Source organism: Monodelphis domestica, chromosome 1, assembly GCF_027887165.1.
Source record: "Monodelphis domestica isolate mMonDom1 chromosome 1, mMonDom1.pri, whole genome shotgun sequence".
Classification (NCBI taxonomy): domain Eukaryota; kingdom Metazoa; phylum Chordata; class Mammalia; order Didelphimorphia; family Didelphidae; genus Monodelphis; species Monodelphis domestica.
The window spans coordinates 372,244,372-372,264,152 of record NC_077227.1 but is presented as its reverse complement, the minus strand read 5'-3'; the positions used below and the strand labels follow the sequence as shown (position 1 = coordinate 372,264,152).

Here is a 19,781-nt window from a genome sequence, read left to right as displayed (position 1 = left end):
GGTTATGTCCTTGGCCATCTTCACTCTCCTAAAAATCTCATTTGTTTCTGTCGATTTATATAACACCTCTAAGCAGTGCTTTTATGTAGTGTCTTATAGTTTAGCATCTGCCTTGTTACTGGTACTTACATGCTCCCTCAGCAGATCCTATTTTGGGCTTCTTAAAGACTGACCCACACTTTGCACTAGCCAGGCAACACTCTAACCTCATGAAACCAGTTTTCCTCCCAAACCATATGTAATCAGATGCTTTGTATATGACCTGGTTTAATTAAGATAAGGCCTCAGTAAGATCCTAACCCTTAATTTATGCATTCATACTCAAGTGCTTGGTGTTTATTCTTTCTGATGTTTGTAGTGTTTTTAAAACTTGACCTGGATGCTGGGCTTTGATTATGATGCATCTCAAATTTTACTAATTTGTTTGCATAGTTAAAAATGCCTTTGCTCTAACTAGCCTACAAGCAACAAAGAGGGATTAATTTGGCTTTTTCACAATGGAGCACATTCTGTTTTCCTAATTTACTGTGTCCACTTAGAAATCAGAAATGTGGGTAGTTCTTTCTCTTGCTGACGAAAGGGTAATCATAACCTTGGTTTGAGGACACAACAGAGAATGGGATAAGTAACACTTGGCATTCTAACACCAAATCCAGATTCCCTGGTCCTGGGTCCAAATTAGAAACCAAATTTCTAACAATAGAGCTGGAAAAGCTGGAAAATGAATCAAGATCTTTGGCTCATCGATTTTAGCCTTCGTTCTCTTGGGACCGACTGTTCTTGCTTTCATTTTGAGCTATGACCGTGAATGGATATAGTCATCATGATGACATTTTTTCATACCTGATTTGAGTATGGCTGTGTTCAGCCCTTCAATTTCCTTTTGGGATCATTCCAAGGTCAAAGAACTTTCCTCTTTATATCAAAGCAGCCTTCATGACTGTAAAATACCAGTTTTGAGTTGGGGTCTATTACTTGGCTCCAATGAGAACGTTTTTTGTTTTCTTTTTATATATCACAATACCAAACTCTACTATATTTAAGTTATCTATAATCCAGAAAATACCAATACTTTTAAATGTGAATTAGGAGGCATAGCAAAAAATAGTAGCTTCCTTCCTTACTTTAGAAGATCCATGATTTAATCACCATGAGCAATCTTTCCAAGTATGCTATTATTAATACCTCCATGACTTAGTAAACAGTTTCATGAGTCACTTTGGACAGAAAAATTCATCATCTAGAGGTCAAACTTTTGATGAGTTTCTGTGACCTTAGATTGTTTGAACCTTAGCTGATATAAATATAATCTGCTTCCAGGTCTCTACTCATCACCTTCAACCTTGGTATGACTCACCAAAACTTAAATTCTATTGACACAAGCCTCAAGAACCCACAGTCACACTTGATCACTGGTGAAGCTTCAGAGAATCCTCCCCAGAAGGAATAGGTGGTTATTTGGTTCTGTCATTTTTAAGGGAAAACTCTAGAGGGTTAGATTAGAGCCCTGAAGTAGACTTTTTCTGAAACAATTCCCCTTGACAACCTTACCTTTGAACACTGAAAAAAGTCCAGTACAAAATTATTTGTCTCATGAATCATCCTGCTTCTTGTCCTGTTAAAACAGCAATGTCGCTACACTGGAGCATAATTTCTTTGCTCTCTAGTGCCCTGCTGACATGCTTTCCTTTGAACTAGCACTCTGTCGTAGATTCCTTACTATTTAAAGACTGATTTGTTTCTTTGAGGGAACTCAGTTGTCAGCGTCACTCCCTTGTCTGTAGTCCTTAATAGTCCTCTTAGGGGTGACATCCAAGTGTGCTTTGGGCCCCTTGAATCAATTTTATGTCTCTGCTTGTGTTATAGAACCAACACCATCAGCTATAAAATGGTGCACTGATGATGCCTAGTCTACGAAACATTTCTATGATGGCATAGTTAGCCTTATTGGGGGGGGGGGCGGTGTCAAAATGTGAGTTGTGTACATTCCTTGTTTTCTTTTCATGCTGAGCCCATTGATGTTGCCAAAGAAGACCAACCAAAATTGAAAGCCAGAATATAGGTGAAGGACAACAAAAGAAGGTGAGGATGAAAAATGAGAGAAAGATGCTTAAATCAATTTTCCATTTAAGTTGTGTGGGCTAGTTTAAAAAATGATATGAAAATGCTCAGATTTAAAGTTGGAAATGGAAAGACTCTGAATTGCTACATTACTATGCCTAGGAAGGGTACCTTGTTATATTACTAGAGGTGAAGAAAATTATAGATGTTACTGACACAGGACCTGACGATTATAGGCTGGGAAACACTTCTCTACATTATGCTAGGTATAAGCAACCAAGCATCTCCCCAGGTACAGATTTAGGTGCCTGGGGGCCTGGTAAATTACATGCTTGATTTGATCTCAACTTGAATATAGAAATTAAAAGATAGAGAAAATGCTTTCCTTCATCTAGTATAAGTTAATTCAAATAATCTCATACAGGTACCCTTCCTGAGAGTATTACTGAATAATTTTAAATTTTCTTTAAGCCCTTCCAATACAATCTCAATATGTTCTCCAAAACTTTTTCATATTGGAAATAGGGTTTGAACAATAATACATGTAAAACCCTGTGGAATTGCTTGTTAACTCTGGGAGGGGGGAGGAGGAAAGAGAAAACATAAATCCTGTAACCATGGAATAATATTCTAAATTAATTAATTAAATTAATAAAATTTTAAAAATTAAAAAACTTTTTCATATTCATCTTATTCATATCACCCATTATGAGAACGGGATACCTACTTTTTCTTACAGATTTTTCATGACTTTTTTATTCTGAAGATTGACACAGTGACAAAAAGAAATCCATGTTTTACATTATTCACCTTTTCCACTTAAGACAAGTGATACAGAAAGTGGCTACCTCACTATTTGAAGGATCTGTGCCTTTTTCAGTGTGGTATTCATTCCTCTTAGTAAATGATCTTAATGACCTGCTATAACCAAAATTTAATTACACTGGTGATATCCCTTTCAAAATTAGCTATGGAGCCAGTCCATTGTCAGGATTCTAACTAACATCTCCATCTCTTGGTATCATCTACCATAATTTATGCTTTCTGAGCATGATCTTTGAAAACCTCCATGACATGATAAGGCATCAGAGTAGGATTTCAGTGGAAGTTTTCTTTTTTTAGATAGATATATGTATTCGATATCTATTTTTATTGGAACAAACATATTGACCACATGGGATAGCTACCGCTAGCTCTGCTATCCACATATTTAAGAATATTTTAAATGGGTGACCTGTCTAAAGACATTATAAGATATTAGCTACCATCTGTTGACTTTATAATACTAGACTTTAATGTGCCTTAGCTTGATTCAACATTGTAACCTTTTCATCTTTTGTGTAACTTTTCTTCTTGACTGGCTGTGCATAAATTGGAACGTCGTTTTTTTCATTCTAACCTTCACCAAACATGGTTATGGTGATTGATTTATACATCATTTTCTACAATAGTTGTTATATTTGGTCATCTTCTTTTGCATTAATTTAACCATTTATTACAACTTCTATTAAATAGTCTATTTTTCTCTATGAAAACAAATCATTATAGGGAGATGCCCCTATTAATAATCCAAGTAGACCTTTGAAACCTTTAGGGTCATTTTTATATTACTTTTCCAAGTTTCAGTCCAAAGGTTTAGTGACCCATAATTTAAATTTAAAAGAAAATTTAAAGGAAAAAACCCATAATATCTGAGTTTAGAAAAAATCTCAGAGGTCATTTGGAAATGCCTGAGGCACAGACAACATGTATTCAGAAAAGTGGAAGTGGTAGGACCTAGATTTGAATCACTATTTCTTTTTACTTTAACAACTATTCTTTTTTTAAATTTTTAAAATTTTATTCAATTGATTAATTTAGAGTATTTTTCCAGGATTACAAAAAATATGTTATTTCCCTCCCTTCCCCCAACCCCCTCCCATAGCCGACACATAATTCCACTGGGTTTTACATGTGTCATTGGTCAAGAACCACTTCCATATTATTGATATTTGTACTAGGATGATCATTTAGGGTTTATAACCCCAATCATATCCCCATCAATCCTTGTGATCAAGCAGTTGTTTTTCTTCTTTGTTTCTACTCCCACAGATCTTCCTCTGAATGTGGATAGTGTTCTTTCTCATGAGTCCTTTAGAATTGTCCTGGATCATTGCATAGCTACTTGTAGAGAAGTCCATTACATTCTATTGTACCACAGTGTATCAGTCTCTGTGTATAATGTTCTCCTGGTTCTGCTCCTTTCACTCTACACTAATTCCTGCAGCTCTTTCCAGTTCCCATGGAATTCCTCCAGTTCATTGTTTCTATACCACAATTTGTTTAACAACTATTTTTAACAAGGCTTGGCAAAAAGAGGCCACAAACTCCTTAAGAGCAGGGATTTTTTTTTTTTGCATTTCCGTATATCCTGGTCCTTAGCATGATGCCTTGCATATAGGATATGATTAACAAATGTCAGTTGACTGAATAAATGAATTATACTATTCTTAAGTCAAACAAAACTGGCAAAAATAGGAAGTGTTAAATTGATAACATTGTTTGTATTTCATACTTTGAAGATTTAAAACTGCGTTATCATATCGTATCGTAGTTCAACAAAGTATATTCTTCATAGAAGAAATGACTCAATTTTAAGGGGGCATAGTAGATAGTCAAAGAAGTGCCAAGTTCAAATCTGACCTCAGCCACTAGCTCTGTGAGTTTGAGCAAGGTATGTATTTCTTAGTTTCTTCATCCCTAAAATGAGGATAAGAGCATCTATTTCCCAGGGTTGTTTTAAAGATCAAATGAGATAACTGTAAAATGCTTAAGAAGGTTTCTGGCATATAGTAGGAGCTTAATAAATGCTTATTCCTTTCTTGTCTTTATTTATACAAATGATATATGTTATATGCCTCCTGCCAGGTCATGCATGCCATGCATGCATGCCAGGTCTTCAACTGTTCTAGTGACCTCAGTTATATATTATAACTCCATGATTAAGTTTTAGTATCAAGTGGTACCACATGATTCTGATTTCATCATTTCTATTTTAGTGCTAAAATTGCCAAGTAAACATTTTGTGAAAGAATTCACCTCAGAAGATGGTAGTAATTCACATGTAGAAAAAAATGTTGCAAATAGTATTTGTGAGAGAATCAGCCATATAATAATATAAGGGGAAAAACATCAAAAAACATCTTAAAAGTAATCTTTAATCATCAAAGGGTACTTTCCACACTGGCATAAATCTAGGCAGTAGATACTTTCTACCCTGGAAATATGGAACATGTTAATATTCTGGTTGTTAATTTCCATGTTTATGTAGAATTGAATTTTGAATATGGCAATATAACTTTCTTTAAAATCTTTCAAAATCGTTAAAGATTTGTTACCTGCCTAAAAACAGGGGTGAGGTATTTTATGTGTTCAGCATAAACTGAGCACACTGTGAACAAATAAATGGTGAACAAGATTCCAAACATTGGCTCCTGTTCTGCTAACAGGTGGTCATCAACATACCTCATTTTAATTCAGTGGGAGCTGTAAAAAATACATTCTTCATTTAACAAGTAAGGATTTGTGTTTGACTTTACATACATTTTTAAATTTTGCAAACTTTTTTCTTTTGAGCCTGACAAACTTTGTGAGATAAATGCTAAGATTACCCCTGTTTTACAGATGAGAAAACTGAACCTGAGCAATGTGAGGTGTCTTGTAATTAGCTACCAAGTACCAGAGTCAGAATTCAAATTCTGGTCCTTCACCATACTTTTTTCTCACACCAGATTGGCCCTCACCACTTTTCAGTTATTCAAATATCTGTGATTTCATCAGCAAGGGTTCTCCCCCCATCATTGTAGCCTTAGAGAGGTAGCCCTCATAGCTATGGTGCTTGAGCTGAGGTTAGGAGGAAGAGCATGCAAGGCATGACAACGATGATGACAATGATGATCATGATGGTTGTAGTGAAGGTGAAAATAATGAAGACATTAAGAGCTGACATTTAAATGGTCTGCAATTCTTCTGTACCTTAATCAAGCTTCACTATAGTTGACAAATTCATCAATGCGTTAAATCTAGTCTGGTAACTAGCATTTGCACACTGCACAGATGTAAGAAGTTTCCACATAGGAGACAGTAGGGATAGAGTGAAGAAGAATGCAAACTAAGCTTAGATTTTTGACAACAAAACAAATCAGAGTCCTGCCACCCCTTAACCTAGATTCTCTCCCTTTTTGGAATGCTTTTTCCGGTTATCATATTTCATGGTGTTAAGCAGTGAAAAGTGTTACAAGAGTCCCAATCTTATACAATGGCAGAATACTTCCTCACATGAAGATTACAAATCTTTCCCTAGTTTTTGTTAAGCACAGGCGTGGCTCCACTAGGATTTGCAAGCTTCAAAATTGGTATTTTCTTAAACGTCTAGCTTGAAATAGAATGCATTTTCACCAGGGTTGCCAAGTTACACCCAGCAAGAGGGGTCTCAAGAAAGCATTGACGGTAAATCCTTGGCAAGAAAACCTTTACACCATAGGACACTATCTCCTTAGAGGCAAAGAAAGTGGCATTTAAACCTTCAGGAATAAGACTAGATTTTTTTTGAAAAGGAAATCAAGAAATGGTTGGAGAACTGATGGAAAACCATGGGCCACCACTGCCTCTTGTTTACAAAGCTCTCCTGTGGCCTTATGAAACTACTTTAATTTATTTTAGTAGGAAAGAAAATAAAATTGCTAACTGAACACCAGAGGGCAGGCAGAGTGTTACACTGTTCCTATCAACATGGGTCAGGAGGGCACATAATTATTTCCTAGAAAGGCTCACTAAAACGTCAGCTCCTTTCCATGAGGGGCCACTTCCATGAAGGGCTGGAGCTCCTGGCATTTCCCTCTATGACTACCTTTACATGACTAGCTAATTAACATATTCAAATCAATGCCATAGTGGTACTAGCCTAACTGGTTCATGGACAATGACAGTGAGAGCAAAATAATAATAATGATGATCTGCTCCAAACAAACATTTATCTACATCCACTTTAAGCACTTACTATATGCCTAGGAGAGCAGCTAAGTAGTACACTGGAGAAAGCTCTAGGCCTGTAGTCAAGGAGGCCTGAGTTCAAATGAGACATCAGATACAGTGTCATCTTAGGTAAGTCACTTCACCCTGCTTGCCTCAGTTTCCTCATCTGTAAAATTGGCTAGAGAGAGAAATGGCAAATCATCCCAGTATCTTTGCCAAAGATGACACCAAAAGAAGCCAAGAAGACTGCAGTGACAGAAACAATGTGCCAGGCACTGTACTAAGCTCTAAGGATGGGGTGGGGGGCGGGGCGGGGAGAGAAAACACTACTTTTTTCAAGTTGCTTATGCTGTAGCGGTAGAGACCAGAGACAAGAATACATGCATGCAAAAATACGTAAGGTAGCCTTAAGAGGGGTAGGCACTAGTAACTGAGGGACAGGGGACAGCTTAGTGGTGCTTGAGCTGAGTTTTAAAGGAAGCCATGGATACCATAATGCAGAGGGTAGGAGGGAGAGCATTCAGGGCATGATGACGAGGATGACGATGGTTGTGGTGGAGATGGTGAAGGTTGCAATGATAAGGATCACATTATAGCTAACATTTATATAGTGCTTTAAAGTCTGTAAAACACTATTTATTCATTGTACAAAGTCACTGTATATAAGGTAGGCATTACAGCACTATCATCTTCATTTTATAGCTAAAGAAACATTCTGACACATTAAATACTTGCTGGTAGCACAGCTAGTGGCAGTGTTATTAAGAACAAATTATCCTGGCTTAAGAGATGAACACTCAGCTTCAGAGTGAGGAACTCCTGGGTTCAGGTCCCGCCACTGACACATCCTGGCTATGTGACATGGAGTAAGTAGCTTAATCTCTTTGTGTCCCAGGAGACTCTACAAAATCCTAAATTGCTGATCAGATGCCAATCTGCATAGCTAAAATCCCTTTCCTTTAGGTGATGCCAATGAAATCCTAGCTCCAATGCAAAAAAAAAAAAAGCTAACAGACAGCTAATAAGTATCCAATGGAGTTTTAAAATTCAGGCTGCTCTTATGTTCAAGGTCAGCACTCTTTTCACTATGCCACAGTGATGGTCACATTCTTTGACAGGCACCATCGATATACTCTTCATGTATTCCATTTGGACCATTACTGAATCGAAACAATTCAATGTATTGCTATGTCCTGTGCATCTCTAAAAGCACCAGATAAAGGAGCACTGAAACCCTCTCTCCATCCCTGGTGATTTTATTTAAGCCTCCCCCTACCTCCCACAGTTGGTACTATTTTTCCTGGACTCCTATAGTACTACATTATATTATTATAGTATTATATACTATATCATACTATATTATTATATATCACACTGCATTATATCATATTATATTACAATATACTATATTATATTATACTATATTTAATGCTTAGCAAATATAACTCTTGATCAGGAGTTCTGAACTCTTCCCAAAGCCTGAGACAAATGTCAGAAGTGATGTCTACCATTCTTCTCTCTGCAGTTTTGGCCCAAGTTGTTACTCTACAACATGTTCACATTTTATCAGCAAACTGAGCCGTTAGAGAGAGGACTGGAGTAATTAAGGAAGAAGGAGTAGCAGAGAATGAGCGCTGGATCAGGAAGCAGAGAGTTTAGAATCTTTAAGGGGTCTCTGACCTTGTTTGCTCCCCACCTGCATCCAAGAAGATGCTATTTGCTCTAGAAACTGCCATCCCATATAGGAGGGGAGCATGTTATGGACCATTAGTGGTACTGATAGTCTGAGGTCTTCACTTCTGTTTCCAGGGACAAAGATGTAGATGGGATGGATAATCTACAAAAGGATATGCCAAAGTCCTCAATTTGCCCTCTGTTCTAGGAAATAAAGGAACCTGCATTTACTCCTGGTTATACCAGTGCCTCTTTTAATTCCCTTAATTCAACTCAATTTGATTCAAGTCAGCAGAACATTTTCTAAGTACCTACTACATAGGTACTAATTACTGGTAGTTGGTGTAGTGGATATAATACAGGGCTTGGAGATATGGAAAATCTGAGTTCGAATTTGACTTAATATATTTACTACCTCTGTGTCTCTAGGCAAGTCATTTAACCTCTTCTTGCCTCTGTTTCATCATCTGTAAAATGTACCTATCTCCCAGAATTAGGGCAATCAAATGTGATAATATTTGTAAAATCTGTTGCATATCTTTAAGCATTATATAAATGCTATTGTTGCTGTTATTTTAGCAACATTAGCAGTTCACTATGCTAGGTTCTATGATGAACCTACAAGTTCAAGGTACTTTCAGTAAAAAAAGAAAATGGTAAATGTTGGAGGGGATGTGGTAAAACTGGGAAACTTACACTATTAGTGGAACTATGAACCAACACAACTATACTGAAGAGTGATTTGGAAACATGCTGAAAGGACCTATAGACTGTTCATACCATCTGACCCAACGATACTACTACCAAGTCTGTATCCCAAGAGATCAAAGATGGGGGGAAGGACCTACTTGTACAACAATATTTCTAGCAGCTCTTTTTGTGGTGGCAAAGAATTGGGAACTGAAGGAATGTTCATTAATTGGGGAATGGCTGTAGAGATGGGAAGCCCTGGGTTCAAATCTGGCCTCAGACACTTCCTAGTTGTGTGACCCTGGGCAAGTCACTTAGCCCCCATTGCCTAGCCTTTACCACTCTTCTACCTTGGAGCCAATACACAGTATTGATTCTAAGAGGGAAGTTAAGGGTTTTAAAAATTGATGAGTGTCTGAACAATTGTAATATATGAATCTAATGGAATACTATTGTGCCATAAGAAATAATAAACAAGATGATCACAAAAATCCTAGAAAGAATTATATAAAGTTATGAAAAGTGAAGTGACCAGATCTAAAACACAGAAACAGCAATAATGTATGATAATCAACTGTGCATGACTTAACTATCATCAGCAATGCAGAGATCCAAGACAACTCCAAGGAACTCATGACAAAAAAGGCTACCCATCACCACAGGAGGAATTGATGGAGGCTGAATGCCTCCAATGAAGCATACCATTCGTCACCATATTTCCTCCACAAATTTTTCTCTAGTGTAAGCTATATGCATCTTATTTCACATCATGATGAACATGGAAATATGTAATGTATGATAATACATATACAACCTAATTCTTATTGTTTTCCGTTTTGGGGAGGGAAAATGGGTGGGAAAAGGGAGAGAAGATGGCACAACATGTCAGAAAATGACTATTCAAAATTTTATCAAAATGTTAAAAAAATGGAACAATCTCTGTCTTGAAAGGAGTAAAATGTATACACAGAGAAGCAAATACAAGGCTCACAAAATAATTTTAAATTCTAAAGAGCATTAACAGCTATGGGGGTCAGGAAAGGTCTTGTATACAAGATGACAAGTAAGGTAGATCTTGAAAGAAGGTAAGGATTATAAAAAAAGAAAGAAATATAATATTAGCAGGAGGGGAGGGGAGCTCTGTAAAAGAATGGAGATATGAAAGGAAATGTCATGTATGGGGAATGGGAGTCAGACTATGAGGGGTCATAAATTTTAGTCTAAAATTTTAAATGAGAGGCAAGAAGGAACTATTAACAATTTCTGAGTAGCTTAATGATCTGGTCAGATCTGCATTCAAATTTGGGAACTGTGATTACTATGTATTGGAGAGCATAAAAATATCATTAAGCAACTTAGAGAACTAAGTGATGCAATGGAGATTAGAGTGCTGGACCTGAAGTCAGAATGAGCCATATTCAAATACAGGCTCATACAATTAGTAGCTGTGTCATCTTGGTCAAGTCATTTTAATCTCTATCTCACTTTCCCCATCCTTAAAATGAGCGTAGTGAAAAAAAAAAACAAACACCTACCTCTCAGGGATGTTGTGAAGATAAAGTCAGATAATAAATGTAAAGTGATCTGTAAACCTTACAATGCTATATGAATGGTAGCTGTTTTTGTTTATCACATTCATGGTAATAATTATAATTCCACCACCACCCATGATTAGATCCCTGACCACGGCACTAAGAGAATATTTTATGGAAGATCATAATATCACATAATAACAAATAATCACATCTATGCCATGATCCTAAGACGATTCAGACAGACAATATATCCTTGTCTATTATGGAACAAACATTTACAAGAATGGCAGCTATCATAGGACATTTTTTTAATTTACTTTACTGTTTTTATTTGTAAAGAGACCATTTAAGATCTTTTATGAACTAATCCCCACATACATTTTCCCCCACTTTCACTGAATACTATTGCTTGCCAGACTTGTACCTTGAACTTGTGGCATGCATCTTATGTCTAAAAGGCAGATGGTATGGTAGATAAAACTTTAGACTTGAAATCGTAAAGACCCAACTTCAAGTCCACCATCAGACACTTACCAGGTAAAGATCTACCTCTTTGAGGAAGACTTATTGCCAATCCTGCCAATTCCACTTGACTGTCATAGGGACCTTCTAACTGACCTCCCTGTCTCAAACTCCTGCCCTCTCCAAACCATTCCAGTCACCCTTCTACCCAATAAACCTCACTGCTTCCTTGTTGCCTTTAAGTTCATTGAAAACCCCCTTTATTTGGCTTTGGAGATCCTTCCCAACTTGATCCCTACCTTCCTTTCTAACTTTGTTATATATCACTCTCCTTCTTGCACTCTACACTGAGATCAGCCAGTCCTTTTTACTGTTCCTCAAACATTACGCTCTGACCTTTTTCTCATGTCTTGGATGCTCCAACTCCCTATTCCTGTCTCTTAACAATCCCTTTTTTAAATTCAAAAATCAATTCAAATAACACATTTTACATGAAACTTTTTAGGGTCCCCACAGTTGCTATTGCCTTCTCCTATAAGTTTCTGTACATTTATTTTATTTATTTTACATATAATTATATATCTATACACATATGTAGAAATGCATATTTACACACACATGAATATATTTGTGTATATATATTTATATATATATATGCATGTAGTGTCTTATCTCCCCTGCTAGAATATTAGATCTTAAAGGGAAGGGACTCTTTCATTTTTGTCTTTTTAATTCCCAATGTCAGCACACTAATGGGCATTTACTAAATACTTGTTGCTCAACAGCATGTGCAACTTTGCATGTATAATTAGTTCTCTTTTCTGGTATATGTTTTATTCCCCAAACTAGATTACAGGACACTGAAGGGCAAGGACTATGTCTGATGGCTCTTTGGGTACCCTGCATAGTTGAGATCATCTTACACATGTGAAGACAGGTCTAGAGGAGTTAGGTCACTTGCTCATGCTTGCCCAGGTAGAAACTGGCAGAGGTGGGACTCAAAGCTAGGTCTTCTGAGCCCAAATCCGGTGCTTTTTCCATTGTACTACTGTGAAGGATAAGTAATTTCTAATTATAATAATAGTATACACATTGGAGGCAGTGAGGTGGTTCAGAGGATAGAGAGCCAGGCTTGTAGACAAGAGGTCCTGGGTTCAATCTGGTCTTAAATATTTTCTAGCTGTGTGACCCTAGGCAAGTCACTTAACCCTCATTGGCTAGCTCTAACTCTTCTTCTGCCTTGGAACCAATACACAGTATTGATTCTAAAACAGAAGGTAAGAGTTAAAAGAAATAATTAATAAGCATACATTTGTACCACTGGCAGTTCACCAGGGAAATTTAAGAAAAATTGCAAGTGCTCTGTTTATGAGTTCTCAGTGTATATTGTTGCACATTTAAAGAGTTATTAGAGTAGAACAAAAGAGTTTGTATTCTGTAATTAAAGAAGAAATATGTAATGCTTAAATGCACCCATGCATAGCTACATATAGATGCCTCAGTATTCCTCACCAATGATATCCAATCTGTTGCCAATATCTTTTGATTTCTCTTTTGCAACATCTCTCAAATACATCTGCTCTCTCCTCTAATCCTGCTACTGCCCTGTTGCAAGCCTTCATCACTTCACCTTTGAACTACTGCAGTTGCCTGATGGAAGGTCAGCCTGCCTCAAGTATCTCTCCACCACAGGCTATCCTCCATTCATCCATTAAAGTGATTTTTGTAGAGTAAAACTCCATCTATGTCACCCACACCAGACTCCACTCAATACATTTCTGTGACTTCCTGTCATCACCATGATCCTTTGATATACATGTTCACATGCGCGCGCGCGCACACACACACACACACACACACACACACACACACACACACACATCTTTCTAGGCTTCTTTCACTTCATGATTCTTCACATACTTCAAGTCCAGGGACACTGGCCACAGAAACAAGGCATTACACCTGTCAATTCTAGGTATTTTCTCTGGCCATCTGCCATATCTGGAAAGCTCTTCTTTCTCATTCCTGCCTCCCTTTCTTGCCTTTTTTCAAGTCACAACTAAAATTCCATCTTCTATAGGAAGCCATTCCCAACTCTTCTTAATTCCAATGCTTTCCCTCAATAATTATTTCCTATTTATCCTGTATATAGCTTGTTATATATATAGATATATATTTGTCTATTTGTATCCATTGTAAGATTGCATGCTCCTTGAGGACAGAGATTGTAACTTGTCTCTTTTTGTATTCCCAGCAATTAGCCAAGCACTTGACATAGTGTAAATATTTAATAGATGTATTTTCCCTTAATGAGAAGCCATTATATTTATAATTATGTTCATATAGAGCCTAAGCATAATTATTATTAACTACTAAATAATTATTACTTGGATAATAGATTATCTATATATCTATAGATACCTAAGTATGTATATTTAGCTATATATATGTATATATAGATAGGTCTATAGTACAAATATTAATTATAAATAAATATATCTAGATCTATAGACATATAGATTGAGATGGAGAAATAGAGAAATTCTATTGTCCAAATGCATCCCTCCAAATTTATACCCATCTTTATACAGAAAGATATGGATTGATACAGAGACAGATATAGCTTTGGATGGATGCATTTGGGTGCTGATAGATAGATGACAGATAAAGCTAAAAAGACGTCTCATGAATTTCTTCATACTGTAGTCTAGCTATGTCAAAGTAGCCATACTTGATGGGACATCAAGTCACTTAGGATGTCAGTAATAGATAGATAGCTATACACATATATAAACACATATATCTCTCTAAGTACAAATATCCAATTCCAAAATGCATCCATCCAAAATTATTTGTACAATAATGTGCATATATACACACAAACATGTATATATGTATTGTCTTCCCCAGTATATACATAAATATGTGCATACACACATATCTTGGTTTTGTAGTCTAGCTGTGTTAATATATATGTATGAACATAACTATCATGACACTGAGGTATAGGAGTCTCAAAACAGCAGTTATGAGAACATTAGGTTGGTGATATTTTTCTTAGAGAAAGAAAAAAATAACATTTTCCCTCTTTCTCACTTAAAAAAAACTATTTGACTTTGCATTGTATGTAAATCTTCATTCAATAGTAAATCCTTCTTAAATCAGATGCCAGAAATTTGTGGTAGTTTAGAGGCAGTGGGTAAAAATCTTACTTTTATGCTAACTGTGAAAATAACTGTTTGCTAAGCACATTAATTGAGTAAATAATGGGAGTGTTTGCCCTACCTAGGAATAAGTGCGGGAACAGGTTTTGTTCTTTTTTCCCCCCAAGAACTTCAATTTTATTGACAGAATTTATCATTCATTCGTTTAAACATTTCCCAAATGTCTTCCTTCTGCAAAGAGTTGTTAGACTTTGTCACAGTGGGGGTATACAAAGATGAGTAAGACAGATTCCTGCCCTTGTGTAGTGTGAAGTCTCATAGAATCAAATATGAGCATCTTATGTATTCACTACAAATGAGTTTTAGTTATCCATTCATTCAAACATTTGCCGCACATGACAGTGATATCTTGTTGCTTTTTTTTTTTACTTAAGCTATATATGTATTTTTTAATAGGGTAAGAATTTTCGGTAGTATGCTACTACAAGGTGAGATTCTTTATAAAGCCGAGAAATCGAGGTCTGAAAAAGTGATAGGGAACTCATATGTTGAAATAGAACTGTGTTCTCAATGATTTAGAGGTTCCCTCCAATAACACTGATCCTGACTCACTCATACCTGGCTTGCCGGACTAGCCTATGTCATTCACATTAATATATTTGCCACAGGTTATTATTCCCCTGGTTTCTTAGACAAAGTGAGAAACATGATGGTAAAATAACTGTAAAATCTCTATGAGACATATGCAAAGGGAATTTCAAATGTGTGTCTGGTCTTCGTGAAGGTGTGGAAGTAGGAGTCGCATCTCTAGGAAAAAGCATTTATAGGCATTTTCTTAGGTATCTTCCTGTCAGGCTTGGTATTCTATGGCACATTTGATACTATGCAAGTAGCTCAACACAACTGAGTAACCTCCTTAGAATTGATTTTCCTTCTCAACTTTCCATATGAACTTATAAAGAAAACTTTTACTGGGGAGAAGGTTGGGGAGTTGGTGGAGGCAGGCAGAATAAGAACAGAACCTGAAGACAAGCAGGCTCCAGGCAGGAAGAGGATAGGTAGGGGTGAGACTAAAGCAGTTTGAAGTGGCTCAATTGCACTGAGAGAAAGAGAAAAGCACGATTCTGCTAAGGAAAACTCAGTACAAATTACTTTCTCTACACACAATTTTTTTAAGTGAAGGGGGGAAAAGGTATTTTCCTGCAGAGATCTGGAAAAGTACTATTTTGTGCCCTGTATGGAAGCACTTTGGTCAACAATGCAAACACAACTTGAGGCAGAACAAAAACAAAATTGTAACTGATTCCACTCACCAAAATGGTGGATCTTCTGTGTCTTATTCAGCTAGCTTTATAGGCGTTGTTCACCACAAAGCCAAGTGACAAAGTGAGCTCTGGCCTCCTTGGGCAAAAAAAAACCAAACCACCGGATAGAGCTGTTGAGAGAGAAGGAAAAGGGGAAACAGGTAGAGAGGGTGGAGGGAAAGGAGAAATAAGGGAGAGAGAGGAATATATAGGTAAGATTCAAATCTGCTCTCACAAAGAAAAAAATGCAAATAAGTACCACAAATCTTCAAAATGTAGTGCATTTTGAATTAAAAGATAAACAAGCTAAATTTCACATCTTGTCCTGCTGAATTTGTTGTGGTTATTGTTTTTTAATAGAGGAATACAAAATGTAGCATAAGACATTAATTAATTCAGGCATTCTGACTATGGTAAACTACTAATGTTAAAAGAAAAACCTGTACATTGGTAGTTTATTATAGCCATTTGTTATACCTCAAAGATAATGTTGTTTATAATCTAAGTACTGAAATGCAAGGTATGAGGCTGAGAGAAGAGTTTAAATAGATCTGCCTTGTAGTAAACTAATTTCTAAGTCTCTTTTCACATTTTCTCAGGATTTATTTCCTCTTAAATTCTTAAGTTATATCACCCATCCAAATTTAAGCACCATCTGACATGTTTTAACTCAAATGTTTGCTCACTTACATCAGTACAGCCTTACCCATACGCAGAACTGGGTGTTACTTATATGACATGATTTGAGGTCTCCCTCTGTCAAAATGTTTCTCCCATCCATATGCCATCATTAGACACATATTCTTTTTTGTCCTCCTACTTGTGATCCCTGGGAGGGATTACATATTAAACTAATTTATACTAAGGAATAAGTGACTTCACAAAACCAGAGAAAATCTCAAAGTTGAACAAGACTTCAGAGGTGATTTAGTACAACTCATAGTAGAATAGGGGACCCTTTCTAGAGCATCACTGGCAAATGGTGTCCTAGCTTTTATTTGAAGAACATTAGTGATGGGTTCCAGGTCTATACCACTCTGAGATAAACAATAAGATGAACAGATAGAAAAACAGATAGACCAACAGATAAGAAATACAAGCAATATATATATATTATTTCATATATATATAATGTATATATGTATTTATAAAAGAAGTGATAACAAAAAGCCAATTAAGCCAGAGGGTACACTATATATATTTATCTTAATTATAAAGAATATGGCATAAAAAGTTATCTCATTTTTGAAAGAGTAATTTTATTTGGCTAGTGCCCCAGTTATATTTTTAAATTCTATTCTGTGACATGGGAAACAACATATATAATAACATATGGCAATTAACCAGGATGCTCTTTTAATTCAGTTGCACTGCATTTTACAAACTTCTTTTAAAAGGTTTATAGATCTTTCATGATATTCCTAATTATAATTTCCATTTGGGGGACAAGCTAAATATCACTTGGAAATATATTTGAAGAAAGTAGCAACCTAGAAATAATTTAGACACAACTAGAAATGTTCCATTAATTTGGGGATGTTTTATAGTTTAGTGATTCATGTGGCTATTCCTACAGAAACCAAACATTCATTTCAATAGATCTGTGATCTTATAGATGTGATAAATTCTTCTAAATATCATATATATATGTAAATATATTCTTTTTTGTCTACAGTGAAAAATGAAATAAACATACACATAATAATTGTAAAGAATCTATACTATGCCTATGATAGATTATACAAAAGCCAGCAAATGGATGTATTATAGACAAAACCATAAAATCCCAGACAAATGTAATAAAATCTGCAAGACATGGTTTCCTCATTCAACAACCAGTTCCCTTAATGGAAATTAAGTTTATGAATTTAAAAGAAATATTAACTATTTTCTCTTTAGATAGCTGGAGAATATTAGAAAAGTGAAGAATGAAAGATTGGTAAATGCAAATTAATTGACTTCTTTCTTATGAATAAAAGCAATAATTCTACAGACATAAAATCAGGAGTATAATGTATTAGGTTTTGCATCTATCAGAACAGAGAAAATGGAGAAGGAAAAAATTAAATAAAAATGAATGGATTTCAGTATACCTTAATTACTTAGTTTTCTAACATTTTAGAGATTATTTAAAACAATATTTTATATATGCAAAAGATATTTAGATGGATAGATACATGGAATAGATACATAAATACATGGAATAGATTGAAGGTAATCTGAGGGGAGAAAACAATAGCATCTGGGAAATAAAGCCACTGGTAGAAGAAAAGATTTGAACTGAATCTTGAGGAAAATTAAGAGGCAGGGTAAAGGAGAAGAGCATTTGAGGCAATGGAGACTTGCACTGCAAAGGTACAGGGATGAGAGATGGAGCAAAGGGTTCTCAGAACAACAGGCCAATGCAGCTAGATCACAGAGTACATGGAGTACATGCAGTAAAGCGCAAGAGGACTGGTTATGAAGAGCTTTAAATGCCAAGAAGAAGTCTTTCTATTTAGTGCTTCAAGTAATAGGGGAACACTGGAGCTTACCGAACAGGGAAGGAGTGACACTGACAGACCAATTAAAATATCTATTTTCTTAAATGAAAAATTATTTCGGCATCTAAGTGGAGAACGTATTAGAGTGGGAAGAGATTTTTTGGGAGGGACACCAGTTAGTGACTTGTTATACCAGTCTCAACATGAGAAAGGACCTGAACTAGGGAGATAGTTACATAAGAATAGAAAAAAAGGACAGAGAAGAAAGATATAGTGAAGGTGAATATAGCAAGATTTGACAGAGAACTTCTTATGTAGAATAAGTCAGAAGTAGAGGATGATATCAGAGGTCTTAGCTTGATTATTAAGAGAATTGTGGTGCTTGGACCGGAAGTCGGCAAAGTTTGAAAAAGGGAGTGAGAAAAGGAATTCTGTTTTTGGATACATTTCGTTTGAAATGTCTCTAGGGCACTTGGTCTGTAAAGGACCAATATCTCTAAGGGTCCGTTCTTTCCACCCCAAAGCATGGGTTGGACTAATTTTTTTCCCTAAAAGGTGACAAAATTGGAACTTAGCCCACAGTTGGGGCAATGTTCAAGTTGTACCTCCTTGAACATAGTCTGGTAGCCTTTGGCCTTAATAATATGCCTTCCGGCATGGCTTTGAGATCACTCGAGCATAAAAAGGTCCACTTATACTAGGTGAGGGACCTCTCCCCAGGCCATAAACCATTATGCCCTGCCCTGCTGACCAGACACACTTCTAAATAGAAATGGAAGGGGGCGTTATTTAGCCAAGCTATTCTAACCTCATTGAATATCCTCTTCATATTAGAGCTAAGTATACTTTTACTAAATATTCTGTGATATATAAATGCCTTATTTTGTCTGATAATTGAACTTAAATTAACAAGATTCTGGCCTAAGACAAGCCTCCTCTTGTCATAGTACAAGAGGTTCAAAAAAGGTTTTTGGGGGATGAAATTCAAGAAAGATTCTAGGACTAGATACAGAGACCTGCGAATCATCTGCATATGGATAATTATTGGATCATGGAAAACGATGAGATTGAGTGGCAGAAGCAAAAAAGGCTTGGCCCTGGGATAAAATGTTGGGTAATACTCTCCATTAGTGGGCATAACCTGAATAAAGAGTCATCAAAGTAGGCAGAAGAGGAATGACCAGAAAGTTAGAGAAATCAGGAAAGGAAAGTGTCATGAAAACATGGAGAAGAAAGAGAATATTGAGGAAGTGTTGAAAAGTGTCAGCTATTACAAAGAAGATAAGAAGGATAATGGTTAATAAAAGCCTATTTGAGGGGGCAGTGGATTGAAAGCCAGGCCTAGAGATAGGAGGTCCTGGGTTCAAATGTGGTCTCAGACACTTCCTTGCTGTG

The 19,781-nt window shown here is 36.2% G+C and overlaps 1 protein-coding gene across 6 annotated transcripts in view; it reads right to left on the bottom strand.

The window, feature by feature from the left end:
- Positions 1 to 19,781, bottom strand: part of TENM2 (teneurin transmembrane protein 2) — a 1,380,893-nt gene that overhangs the window by 1,261,746 nt on the left and 99,366 nt on the right. For all 6 annotated transcript variants that reach the window (XM_001370043.4, XM_056811550.1, XM_016433795.2 and 3 more), the window contains exon 2: positions 15,913 to 16,034. The gene's annotated coding sequence lies outside the window, so the exon portion shown is untranslated. The remainder of the gene's footprint in view (positions 1 to 15,912; positions 16,035 to 19,781) is intronic.